Genomic DNA, 12,906 nt, shown 5'->3' with positions numbered 1-12,906 from the left:
ATTTCAATTTGATAGATTTTATAAAGTAGTCTATAAATGGGTTTTGTGGAGTAGTACGGAAATTCAATCATCTCTGGGTCTGTGGCTCCCACAAATAAATTGAAGTTCAAATAAAAAAATAAATGGATTTGGAACACATTCTCTTTAAAAATTAGGAGGGCTAGAGGGATGGGAAAGCAGACAGTTGTGCCATAACGCATACCAAGTTTTAATTTTACATATCTCTGTGACTAAAATCATTTGTGCCTCTATAAAAATAAAATGAGTAATCTTGCTATACACGTATATATTTAAAACTATGAAAGTTAAAAGAATATATTATGGACGAACTTAAAAAGAGACAAAGTTGTTAAGGGACAACGGTGCCTACTCATGGCACGTAGCTTCCTGCCACTCTTTATTAACAATAATTTTCTTTGTTTACATCTCTTAATTCAAAATGAAAACACAATCTTCTTAACTCCCTGGTCAGACCCCAGAATAGTAAGGTTTTATATCTATCACTTAATCTGCGTCTTAATTAAACCATTAAGTGTTATCTCAGTTCATGCAGAACTTAGCTGTGCCTCCTCTATCTCCTTTTCATGCAAAGGTTTCAATCTGAAGTTTAAACACTTTCCCTTCACTATAAAAGTCTAACAAATGCCCAATAAAAGCCAGAGTCTGGGACAAGTAGATTAGCTTTATTTGTAAGATTTGCTTTTTTGCTTCTGATTCAGGAAGTTATTTATTCAAAGACTAATCAGTCCCTTCCCAAAGAGATTTCACAAATGAGTTTTCAAGGTTTTATTTTTTTTTAACAAATTATTATCATTTTCAGTAGCTCTTATTGAAGACAGGAACCAATTAATGTCTCTATCACACAGAATAGTAGAAGTGGATGGAAGAACTATAATGTTTAAAGAATAATTAAGTATTCACAGCACATTGGGTTGTAGATAGGAACAACATACTACTTTCTGGATTTAAATCTTTGAACTTCTCTTCCTCAAAATGTTTTTTCAGAGGATGTCTTTCCCAGTCTCTGTACTTTGGAGCAAATGCTCATTAAAGACTCCCAAATACCCCTTTACTATAGCTTCTCTGTGACAAGTGGCATAGTCAGAGAAATAACCTGTTAGTCTACCTCTTCCTCCAAAACAGGTTTTAATTCTACATCCTCCCAGGTGTTGATTTCAAATCCTCACTGAAAGAACAAAGAGAGATAGCTCCCATGCTTATGTTAATCTTCTAAGCCTTTCACATACATCATATTTTCAGATTGTGTTATGATATAGATTCTTTTATGGTCCCATTTTATAATAATTAAACTGAACAATAGAAAAATTACACTGCATACTACCTAGCTCTCCTGGCTAGTTGCCTATTCATATTAAACTAAATGTTCACTGAAAACCACCCTCACAAGAATACATGGTGACTTAAACTACTAAGTAGTACCACACAGAGGAAAAAAAAAAACTCCATGTTTCCCTATCCTACCTTTTGTGATGTATATAAAGCTAGTACATTATCTTTATTTATGAATAAAATTTTAAGGATTGGATTATCAACATGCAACCAGAGACAATCCTTACAAACTATTTTGTATAAGAAAAAAGTATGTGAATTGGAATCATATTTACTCTTTAATCAGCAAATGTTGTCTTTTAATAATATATTGTACACATTTTTTCACAGTGAGGGAATGTGAATTCCTCATTCTAAATTGTGCAGAAGAATTCTCTTTCTAAAAATTGAAATACAATTGCATCATCCCCCTACTTCCTCTCTCCAGCCACTCCCAGGCGTCCTCCCTCCAACACTTCCTGTGCACGCCCTACTCAAATCCATAGCCTCTTTTTCTTAGCTTACTATTGTTGTCACATATAAATGTATGTATATGTATGTATGAATATATACATGCAACTTTATGAGTCTGGTTTTTGTTGTTGTTGTTGTTGTTTTGTTTGTTTTTGGTTGGTTGTCTCTATATGGCTTCATGGATAATCACTCTGCATTGGACAGCCAACAAGGGCTCATTAGTGGAAGAGACTAATTCTCCTTCTTCAAGCAATCATTAGTTGCCTGTAGTTCACTGTCTAGGGATGGGACTCCATGAAATCTCAGGATAGTCAAATGACTCCCAAAACAAGACAGGCTATCTTTTGGTTGCCTCTCAGCAATTTAGAGTGGGTCTGTATTACTGAGGACACCACACATTAGGACAAAGGGATACTTAAGCTGGGTCTGGTTTTAAATACTCCTCCCTGACGTCTAATTTTCTATGGTTTCAGAAGATACCATGCAAGTGAAGAAAGGAAGGGGAGCAATTAAACAGACCTCCCGAGCTGCAACTTCTATAAACCACAATGATGACCACCATGGCAAGGTATCCATAAGGTGCAATAAGTGACACTCACGTTAGCAGTAACCAATAACTGTGCAATTGGACATAAGGCCCATACAACAAAGGGGAAATCATGTCTGGTACCAGAAGCCTAGCCAACTTCCAAGGACTAGTGAGATAACGAACCTTAGAAAAGAGTCAACAGAATGTTCTTTTTATTTTTATTGATTTTTATTTTATTACAGTTTATTCACATTACATCCTATTGTATCAACTGCTCTTATCTTCCCTTTCCCAGCCTCCCTTTCTCTTCCTCCACAGTCCTTCCCCCAGGCCTCCAACAGGGGAGCTCTCTTCCCTCATCTTCTGGCCACAGTCCATCAGGTCTCATCAGGATAGTCTGCATCCCCTTCCTCATTCCACACGGCCAAGGGGCAGTGATCAAATAGTGGCCACCAGAGTGCACGTCAGCGGTTCAGGAGCAGTCCCTCCTCCCCTCACCATGTGGAGAATTAGCTGTCCATGCCTATATCTGTACAGGGGATCTAGTTTCTCTGCATGTATTGTCCTTGGTTGGTGCATCAGTTTGCACAGCCCCCCGGGGTCCAGATCCACCAGTATTGATGGTCTCTCTGTGGAGCTCCTGATCTCTCCAGGTCCTTCCATCCTCTCACTCTTCCATTCAACTCTCAGGACTCTGCCCAGACTTCAGCTTCAAGCCCCAATATCTGTCCCCATCACATGATGGGTGGAGTCTCTCAGGGACATCTGTGCTGGGCTAATATCCACTTATGAGTATATACCATGCATATCTTTCTATGTCTGGGTTACCACACTCAGGATGAGCCTTCCTAGTTCCATCCATTTGCCTGAAATTTTCAAGATTTCCTTATTTTTGATAGCTGAATAGTATTCCATTGTGTAAATGTACCACAGTTTCGTCTTAATCTGCCTGATTCCAATATGGTCTATGTATACATTCCAAGAAGTCAACATAGAGACATAAAAAATGTAAAGCTGGTGTGCAAAGTAAATGCACAGGTGAGCTTGCCATTTGGGGAACTAAAAAAGACCAGTCAGAGGAAGTTGAGGGTTTGAGGATTGTATTGGTCCCAGCACCCAGTGGAATGCAGCAACTCTGGTGGTAAATATGGAAAAGGGGGTTAGAACATTACTTCTGTGGCTAGCTTCAGACATGCAGTGATTGGCTAGTCTTGTTAAAAATTCTCATTAGATGAACATGAACTAAATACCTCTTAGAGTACAAGGAGGAAACGTGACGAGTTTAAATATAGTTGATCATTTAAACTAAGAAAGCAAAACCTTCAATGCACCTTTTCTCTCCTCAACATCTGAGCAGCAGAAGGGAGATTAGTCTTTTTTGTCAAATTCTAGAAATTGATAATATTTGTATGTGTATTTGAATACCTATGGCATTAAAGAACCTGATGCCCTGGCAAGAAGCAAGAGGAAAATTCAGAGAATGCTCCCCAAATAATGCACATTCTTTTCCTGAGACATCACAGGAATCGCGTTTACACTGTACATAAAATACTTTTACAAGCAGATTCTTTCTAAGGGAGTGAAAAGACATGCTTAATCTGTAGGGAAATAAAACTTCGTGGGCTGAGGCCTCAGACAATTGATTTTATAGGTTCATTCTCTTCCAATTGTGGCATTTTGTTTTAACGAGGCACATGAAACACTTCGATTTACCCTGTGGCCACCTTAAAACTTTTCTTTAATCCCATATGTCTCTAATAGGGTTCGTAGAAAACCGTTTCCTCTATTCTCACGAAAGTCAGCTATGTAAAGGGCTTCAAACAGAATTTGTCTATCATGAAGAAAGTGACCAATATAGACAGATAATATCTGGCAAACTCTATGGTGAGATGTAGCTGAGGTCCTAAATTTAGGAAGTGCCTGGCTCAGTTATGGGTACAAATGAAAGCAATGAGGTGGCTATTTTACAAGTATTTCACACCTCTCCTCCCTTCTTAATTCTAGCATGCTCTCTCTACCTCATTCCCACCTCCTATTACCTTGAAGAAACAAGAAAAATAAAATAAGAAGAAAACTGCCTTGAAGGCTAAGAGCCTCACATTATAGATGGTTCTCATTTCTATGAATGATTCCTTTCTTCTGTGAGCTATTCTATCTTCATCTGCAAGGCTGGGCTCGTGACACGTCTCCATCCCCAGCCATCACCATCTCTTTTCTTAGAGGACTATTCCTATATTTATTGGAAATGGCACCCTGTATACTAAAGAGCATGGGATCTGAAAGAAAAAAAATTGAGATTGCCTTCTCTTCCCCAGAAGCTACGTTGACCCTTCTCTTAAGCTTGTTGTGTCTTGTTCTTTGTCTTAATAAGGGGTTCTGGGTCTGGTGAGATGGTTCAGTGCTTAAGAAGAACATTTTGCGTTCTTCTGGAGGATACATGAGATGGCTCAGAACCAACTGTCTAAAACTCTAGGGGATCCAACTCCTTCTTCTGGTTTTCCCAGGCACAAAGTAGGCATGTGGTACACAGACATGCATGCAGGTGAAACAGCCATACACATAAAATAAAAATTTTCAAATGTTCAATCAAAGTAATAAATAAATATTTTTTTAGACATTTTTATGAAAATTGAATTGTTTTCAGAATAAAACATGTAAAGCACTTAGGGCACTTTTGAATATTTGTTACCAGACTTTCTTATTCACATATAAAATAAATCTTGGTATCTGGCATACTAAACAACAATAACAGAAAAGATGAAGCTTTTCAACAATAAGCCGCCTTTCTCTACAGCTTCTTTGCACTGATCCTTCTGCCAGAAGCTCTCTTTAAATGGTACCCTGCTCAGACCCACATTTCCTTCATTGCCGTTCTTCCATTCAGGCCCAGTCATCTCTCAGCTAATGTCACCAGTGGTCTGCTTATTGCTGAAGTGAGTGAGCTCCAGTCCAGGGGGGGGGGGGTGGGGAAAGTAGACTTCAAAGCCAGATATGGGAGATAAGCACTCTGCATGGCTCTTGGGACAGCATATTAGATTATGTAAGAGACAAGGATAATACAATCTCTGCCAACTTTATCTCTCCATAAGAGCAGAGTGACCTGGGCTAACATTTATTCCACTGCTACCAATATAAAAAGATGATCCCATTGGATGGCAAGAAAATGAACTCAGATCCACAGCTAAACTCCAAATCCTTCCTAACAACAGCACTCATACTCCAGCACAGAGCATCGCCTCTTCCATGAGGTCCAGCTGTGATATCTCTCAGGGTTGCTCTACATGGTTTACTGAAGTATCTTTGTATGTCTTACTGCCCTCTTGCTGCTCTCTTGCAAGCTTGATGTTTCCACCACAACACCATTTCAGTGTGCATGCCTCCAACAATATATTGTCTTCTGTGCCTAGGACATGTTTACCACCCAAATTAGGATGCTCTAAGAGCAAAAGGAGGTTGATATCCTAACTTCATTTCTGTTGCATTAATAAAACACTCTACTAAACACAACTTACATAAGATAGTTTATTTTAATATATACACACATATATATAATACACACAAATACACACATTTATAGAAGTGTACATACACATGTACACACATACCTACAAATGTACACACATAAGTTACAGCCCATCGCTGTGGAGAAGTCAAGTCAGGTACTTCAAACTTTGAGTCATATCATAACCACAAGGAAGATCATAGAGAAATTAACACACACATTCATACCTACTTGCTTAGCCAGAAACAGGAGTACAAATCTTTCCAGGCCTTTAGGTGGAAAAGAGGGCCACAGCACAGAGTAGGGGAGATTCCCAATATGATTCTGGAATCCTGGAAAAAGAGGTCCCAAATGATATAGGTTCAGTGTCCTAGTTCAATTTCCATTGTGATACGATATCCCAACCAAGAGCATCTTACTGGGGCACATTTATTTTTGCTCCCAATTCTATATTATAGCCCCTCAATGACAGGAAATTAAAACAGTCAGGAGTTTAAACAGCTGGTCATATCACATCACATCCACAGTCAAGAGCAGAAGGAATACAATGTATATTCCTTATGTTCACCTTGGTATCTGCATTCCTACATAGTTCCCTCTGCCAAGGGACTAATGCTGCCCACTGTAGGCTTTGTCTTCCTGTATGAATTAAAAGATAGTCCCCACAGACATGCCCACAGGCCAATTCAATGTTGACAATTCCTTACTGAGACTCTCTTCCTAGGTGGTCTATATGTTGTGTCAAGTTGAAAATTAATCATCACAGCTACCTTAGGTCACTTCCTATAGATGGACCTGCTTATGTCAAGGGTTAATGTGCATGCAGTTTACCAAAGGAGTATTCTTTACCTGAAACAGTGAGGGTTTGAGGAAATGGGATATGAGCAGGATTTTAATCAAGTCTGGTCTCCTTCTGGTCCATGGGAGACCTATAGAACCTTCTACAAAGTTGTCTCCCCTTTGGTTTTATATTTTTTAAATGACCATTGACTATAGGTCACTCATAACAACCATCCTTTAAATGTTGAGAATAATTCTGTCTTAAAGGGGCCAAGCAGGGGTAGCTGAGATGGTGTCAGCTTTGAGCAGTCTACACAGCAATTTCAATATGAGTATGCCAGCCTATAAAATGAACCTGAATAAGTCACTCACAGCATGCACTAAGAAACAACATAAATGGTTTTGCCAAGATGATTTCAGACTAAGAGAAAGGACTGGTCACTCTGTTAGGTCCCTGACAGTACCATTCAGTGGTACTGTGCTACCTCCCATTGTTCATCACTGACTTGGACAGTCAGGGCCAATGCATGAACTATCCGGCTACAGCTCCATTCCATAGGACTAGCTAATAATGACTTTGCAAAGAGGACATCAGGCAATTCTGAGCTTCCTCTCCAACAAAATCGTGCCTGGAATGCACCTGTGAAATTTTTGCCTTCTTGTTGTCTTTGGGTTTCTGCCCACTGGTCAATCTTGATGAAAGTGCTTGAAGCTTTTGACACCCACCATGTGTCTCTTAACCTTTTCTTCTTTCTGTTTTAACCATACGACAGACTTTCTTATTTCTATGTTTTCTTCTTCTTCTTTTTTTTTTTTTTTTTTTTTCATTATATGAAGCCGTGCTGCTGTGTTTGAGCTTGGGAACACAAGATTTAACTGGAGTAGATAAATATACATTTTGTGATAATATAATGCTTCTATACCAGCCCCCATGCTCTCAAACAGGCTTTATATTAGACAATAAGTTATAACTTCAGACTGTTGTGGACTGTAATCTTTTAATGTTTACACTCATTGATGAGGTAAATAAGAGCTACAAAGGGGCCTTGCAAAAGCTGTTTTAAATGCAGCCTCTCCCTGTTCTTAGATTAAATGACTTCAACAAGTTTAGCTTGTGTTACCAAATGCAGATTTTGAGATTCTCTCAGCTATCACATAGGACTCTCTTTACATTTTTTAGATCTTTTCCCAAAATAAGTAGCTCCTTAAGCATATTATCTTCTGCAGTTGTATATAGCTTATTTACAAATGCTTATTTGCAAATAAATGCACAAAATTAAAACTGCAGGCAAAGAGATTTTTCCAATTTGAACAACACTAACTCTTAGAAACAAAAGGATATTGTAAATTGGTTATAGACCAAATAAGTTCAGATTGTTGGAAACAGTTCACTTGAAGAGAATGTAGCATCAAAAAAGAAAGGGAGAGACCAGGGTCACAGCTTAGTGATAAAGCACTTCCCACTACCTCAAGTGTTAGGACAGAAGTTCAGATTCCTGGACTCAAGCTGAGCAGGTGTGGCAGCCACCTATAGGCCCAGCTAAGGCAGAGAAAAAAGATCACTATAGAAGTCTGGCTAGGTAGGCAGAATTAGAACAATAAAGGTTCAGGAAGAGACATTATCTCAGCAAAAAAATAACGTGAAATACTGTAGGACACCTAATGTTGACTTTGGGTTTTCACACATGGACACTTATCTGCAACTATACACACTTGTGCACTCTCACATATGCAAACACTCTCAGGCACCTGAACACCACACACACACATATATATAAGCAAAAAAAGTAATAATTTTAAAAGGGAATAAAAGCATGCTTGTGGCATCAAAATGGATAACAATCTCTTTACAGTCTCTTGCAGAATCTCAAAGGGTTATCTGGAAATCACTTTTGGTCACTTTGCATCAGTATGTTAATACCTTGCAAAAATTACTGGCTGCATTTGTCTATGAATGGCACATATAATAAATAAGCAGTCAAAAATATGTGCAACATGAAGTTGAACTTCTGAGAACAGAATTAAGTGCAGTAATTCTTACTGTAAAATGTTCTTAGCCAGATACTTAGCAAAAATATGTCAATTATTTTAATAAGAAATTATAAAAGTGGACAAAGAACAATTGAATGCAAGATTTGTTTCTATTTGAGGCTATTACCTCTTTTTTGCTTTGCTTTGTTTTGTTTTTTTCTGTTTTGTTTTCTTTTATTTGTGTTTTTTCTGTTTTTTTTTCTTTCTTTCTTTTTCTATTCTGGTTTTTCGAGACGGGGTTTCTCTGTGTAACTCTGGCTGTCTTTGGCTCACTTTGTAGACCAAGCTGGCCTCAAACTCATAGCCTGCCTCTGCCTCTCTGAGTACCGGCATTAAAGGCATGCGCCACCACACCCAGCTGAGGCCATTAGGTCTTATCACAGATAGTAGCTTATAAAGACAATGATAATATGTAATGTCCACACCAAGTTCTCAGACAAGAAGCAATTATTTTTCTGAATATGTGTGTTTATAATGTATATTTTATTTAAAGAAATGTACAAATTCAAATCTGTTGCCACTAACAGCATAACTTATATGCTTTAAAGATAATAAAAAGCTAAAAATTGTAGGTATTATTATCTAGTTAGCTCATAAAAAATATCAAGTGAATTATAAAATATTGCTGCCTTAATTGCTAGCAACATTTTACAGAAAAAGCTTCATTGTTAAGATTTACTATATTTAGTCTGGACAATCATTCAGCTCAATTTTTTAATATTTCAAAATATATCATTCTGGTTTTAATATAACTAAGACAGTGACCATATGAAAGGCTGATTCTTTATGGATTTCAAGGACTTTACTAATCTCGAGTTAATTTTAATGGCTTTATTGGAGACATGGATCAAGTCTGTGGATGAAGACAGAATTATCCCCTGAATTGAAAACTGTATCCTCACTGTCAGTCATAGCAGGAACTAGTTTAGTAAATAGGAATTTGAACTTCTGATGGAGGAGGTACTGTATCCAAGGGATAGGAACCAGAAAGGCATAAGGCTACAAAGAGTGAAAGCTGAGAAGGATTCCTGGAGTGAAGTCAGAGTCATTTGGCCATGTGGGAGCAGTGAGCAAGCGTGTGGATGGCTAGAGCTTTTCATCTTTGTCAGCAGAAGAGAACAAGGTTGCATGTCACACAGCAGCTAGTACAGGGACCAAGAATGACCTTTAGAAAGAGACATGGCATCACCAGCCAAAACAAGCTGTACAAAGCAGAAATCACATTCCACAAGTACTTTCAGGAACACTGATAGCCATAGACAAACAATATAGCAAGAAAAATGCCCAAATCAAAGGAGTCTCCTGTTTTGAAATCTTATGAAAGAAGTACCTTGGAGGAGAGAAAGGCTGCAAGAAATACACAGAAAACCTTCTCCATTAGAGTAATTTCTAACAAAGAAGAGTGTTGTGAAGTATTCTGTCATCCTGAGTTGTGTAAACGAAGAATGTGGCATTATTTGGCACCATAGGCTAATGGGGAAAGGGATGGGTAAGACACAGAGAAATAAGGTATTCCTACAAGAAGTCTTGTTGAGTAAATTTTGTACATGTCTCAATATTTTCAAATATTGTTAACCATTGGAAAAGCCAGCAATTTATGTCTGTTTTCTCAGTGGAGAATAAAAAAATCAAAAGTTGATATCTAAACCAGGTTTATGGGAAATCAACTGAGCAAAAAATAAAACTCAGAAAAAAAAACTGATAATGATTATAAAATAATTTAACTACCAAGAGTCAGCAGTTATCAGAACACTAGTTTCCAGATCAAAAAGGTTTTGTGACTTTCGATTCAAGTCTGTTTTCTTATTTTAGAATTAAAATGGTATTCACTCTAATTCCAATAGTGTGAATGCCAGGATAGGCCCTCAGTTATTTCCTGTTTTTATTTGAAGGATAATTTTTAGTATTGAAAAAGCATTGTACTTTACAGTGTGTTCTCTTACAATTATTTTATTTCCTCTGATAATTACCGTGTGATCCTTTCATTGTTGTTATTCTTAGAACCTTCTTTTTTTTTTCTTCTTACATACACAAAAGAAGCTTAATAAATTAAGATTTTTCTCTAGATTGTTAAAGTACTGAAACCTGGAGACCAATTATTCACATCATAAAATTCTCCTTTGTTTAATAAAATCCTTTAAAGTGTTATTTTATGCCTAAGAGACTTTTTATTACATATTAATGTCAGACTAAAATTGAAAAAGAATCACGGCTCACACTCTGGGTATACATTATTTACACGAAGGGTGGATACACACACTTGCAATAATGTTTTTCTGTTTCAAAATATACCTTAAGTATATTTGGGGACTATAATAACTGCAAATATTTACAGGATGGCAAAGAATTTATCAACAGGCTGAGCCTATTTTTTTTTAATCAAATGTTCAGTTTAACTAAATTGTAAAGAATTAGAAGCAAATTCAATTTAAGCACACATCTGAAAAACAAAATGGAGAATTGGAACATGAGAATATCTTAAATTCTAACCTGTGGGAAGGATTGTAAGCTTTGTCACAGGTGAAAGCAGTCTTGGCGGGATTTGCCTTGGACACACCATGGATACTCCCTGAGATTAACCTTGAGATAGACTGGGTGGAGCCATCCTGGGCCTGGAATTCAGGAAGCAATGGGGGGGGGCGGGGGTCTGGAATCCACCTGGATTATTGTGTTTCTAATCGACCCTCGATGGGAGGAGGAGACCAGCCCTTGCTTGTGAGAGACAGACAGACAGAGAGGATGAGAGGGAGAACAGGTTCAGACCAAGCTCGAGTGCACATGGATCGGAAGAAGGATCAGCGAGCAGGTCTGACCAGTGCAGTGCGCAGGCCCAAGACACCTAGGGACCCGTCCCGTGGAACGGATACCGGAAGGTTCACTCTTTTTTCCCTTTAACCTTTTTTTCCCTCTTGTGTAAGATAGTTGGGTTGTATAATAAAGTTTAATTGTTAAGAAACAGAGCCAACACTAACCTTTATTTGAAATGCTTCTGTATTTGAATAGTGAAAATTTGCCTTGGTTTGGTGTATGTGTTCTGATAAATCATGCATCAAAAGTCATTGGGTACTAACAATGTGCTAAGAATGATCGCCTTGTAAGTGTGCTTGTGGGAACCAGATTGACATGAGCAGAGTAATTGAGTATATCTTTTTTTTTTTTTTTGCTTTCTATTCTTTTTTTTTTTTTTTTACATTTTTCTCCTTTATTAATTTATTCTTGTTACATCTCAATGGTTATCCCATCCCTTGTATCTTCCCATTCTTCCTTCCCTCCCATTTCCCCCTTATTCCCCTCCCCTATGACTGTTCCTCAGGGGGATTACCTCCCCCTGTATATGCTCATAGGGTATCAAGTCTCTTCTTGGTAACCTGCTGTCCTTCCTCTGAGTGCCACCAGGTCTCCCCGTCCAGGGGACATGGTCAAAGGTGAGGCACCAGAGTATGTGAGAAAGCCATATCCCACTCTCCACTCTACTGTGGAGAGTGTTCTGTCCATTGGCTAGACCTGGGTAGGGGCTTAAGGTTTACAGCCTATATTGTCCTTGGCTGGTGCCTTAGTTTGAGCAGGACCCCTGGGCCCAAATCTGCCTATCATAATGTTCTGGAAACAAGAAGATAGAGGATTAGAGTGTGGGGGTGATGGGGCAGGCTAGGAGCCACAACTCAGTGTTAGCACACCTGCTTAGTTTGTATGATGCCCTGCTTTTAATGCCCATCACAGATAGATAGATAGATAGATAGATAGATAGATAGATAGATAGATAGATAGGGTAGTTTGTTTGTTTGTTTTGTGCCATGTTACTTAAGGCAGAATTGTAAGATAAGACTTGGTTGGGACTGATAACTCGAGAAGTGAAGGCACAAATGACTTAAAAAAATGAATAAACAAGCACCTGAGAAGCAGTAAAGTATTCTTAGTCAAAATTAACTTAGTGCATGTCTAAGGTAATGCTATTACTATAATGAAACAATTATGGCAGTCTAAATTTTTAAAGGAAAAAAACCTTATTTTTGCCCAGGCATTGTATGTTAAAAGTGGAAAGAGTGTTGCACCCAGCCTGGTGAAGCACTTCTCTTGGCCCTTAGCTGCATCACCCTATAGTGGATAGCAACTGCAGTATTGCATGTACTGAGAATAGGCACATCTTCCAACAGGACGACAGAGAGTAAGTCAAGGGTCACATACACTAGTACATTAATTTACTTCATGAAAGCACAGGGCCATATAGGAGGTACTGTAATTCCCTTGAGGGAGGTTCACC

The sequence above is a fragment of the Acomys minous genome (assembly GCF_964271855.1).
Source record: "Acomys minous genome assembly, chromosome: 11".
NCBI classification, from domain to species: domain Eukaryota; kingdom Metazoa; phylum Chordata; class Mammalia; order Rodentia; family Muridae; genus Acomys; species Acomys minous.
The sequence above is the reverse complement of the archived record's forward strand: the minus strand, read 5'-3'. Positions refer to the sequence as shown.